The sequence below is a fragment of the Otolemur garnettii genome, unplaced genomic scaffold (assembly GCF_000181295.1).
Source record: "Otolemur garnettii isolate 467f Iridium unplaced genomic scaffold, OtoGar3 scaffold00092, whole genome shotgun sequence".
Lineage (NCBI taxonomy): Eukaryota > Metazoa > Chordata > Mammalia > Primates > Galagidae > Otolemur > Otolemur garnettii.
The window spans coordinates 88,552-89,736 of record NW_003852487.1 but is presented as its reverse complement, the minus strand read 5'-3'; positions in this window follow the sequence as shown (position 1 = coordinate 89,736).

Sequence of the window (1,185 nt, the reverse complement as noted above, 5' to 3'; positions counted from 1 at the left end):
CCAGCATATGAGACATAATAGATATTCTGAGAGTGTAGAAAAGTGAAAATTAATAAAATACATGATACATATCAACATAAAATTTAGATCGAAGAAATTCACAACTGGAACCAAAGCATTAATTATCCCAAAGGAAACCAAAAGTTGTGCAAGAAAACAAAGTTGTGCTCCTATAGGCTATGCTTATTTTAGTAAGAGCCCACAAAAACCATCACTCTAAGGGGATGGGAAAGATGTGTTTGCAGGAGATGGGATGCAGTGCACTTGGGAAAGAAGTCCAGGCGTCTTCCACCGGGAAATGGTTGAACCTGAAAGATTCAACTAGCAAGTAAATGATTTAGAATTGTGGAGTTTAAGTATCAAAAATTAGATAAATGAACTGCAAATGTTAAAATCTTTTCTCTGGTTCCAAACTGCATATAGAAGTAACACACTGTATCCTATGAGAGAATTAATGTACACAATTATGATCTAATAAAAAACAAATAAAAAAGAAATCTTTTCTCTGGGAAAGAATAAGATTATTGGGGTTTTTTAAAGAGTCTCACTATGTTGCCCAGGCTAGAATGCCATGGCCTTAGAGCCTAGCTCATTGCAATCTCAAACTCCTAGGCTTAAGTGATCCTCCTGCCTCCACCTCCTAAGTACTTAGGACTACAGGTGCCCACTACAACACTTGGCTAATTTTTCTATTTTTAGTGGAAACCAGGTATTGCTCTTGCTCAAATGGGTCTCAAACTTCTGATCTCAAGGGATCCTCCTACCTCGACTTCCTAGAATGCTAGGATTACAGGTGTGAGCCACCATGCCCAGATGACTTTTTTTTTTTGAGACAAGAGTCTTACTTTGTTGCCCTCAGTACAGTGCCATGGCATCACAGTTCACAGAAACCTCCAGCTCTTGGGCTTAGGCGATTCTCTTGCCTCAGCCTCCTGAGTAGCTGGGATTATAGGCACCTGCCACAACGCCCGGCTATTTTTTTGTTGTTGTCATTGCAATTTAGCCAGGACTGGGTTCACACCCACCACCCTCAGTATATGGGGCCGGCGCCCTACTCACTAAGCTATAGGCGCCACCCCAATGACTATTTTTTTAAACAAACCTTTAGAACTGATTTTTTAAATGTCTTTTTTTTTTCTTTTTTTTTTTGAGACAGAGCCTCAAGCTATCCCCTGGGTAGAGTGC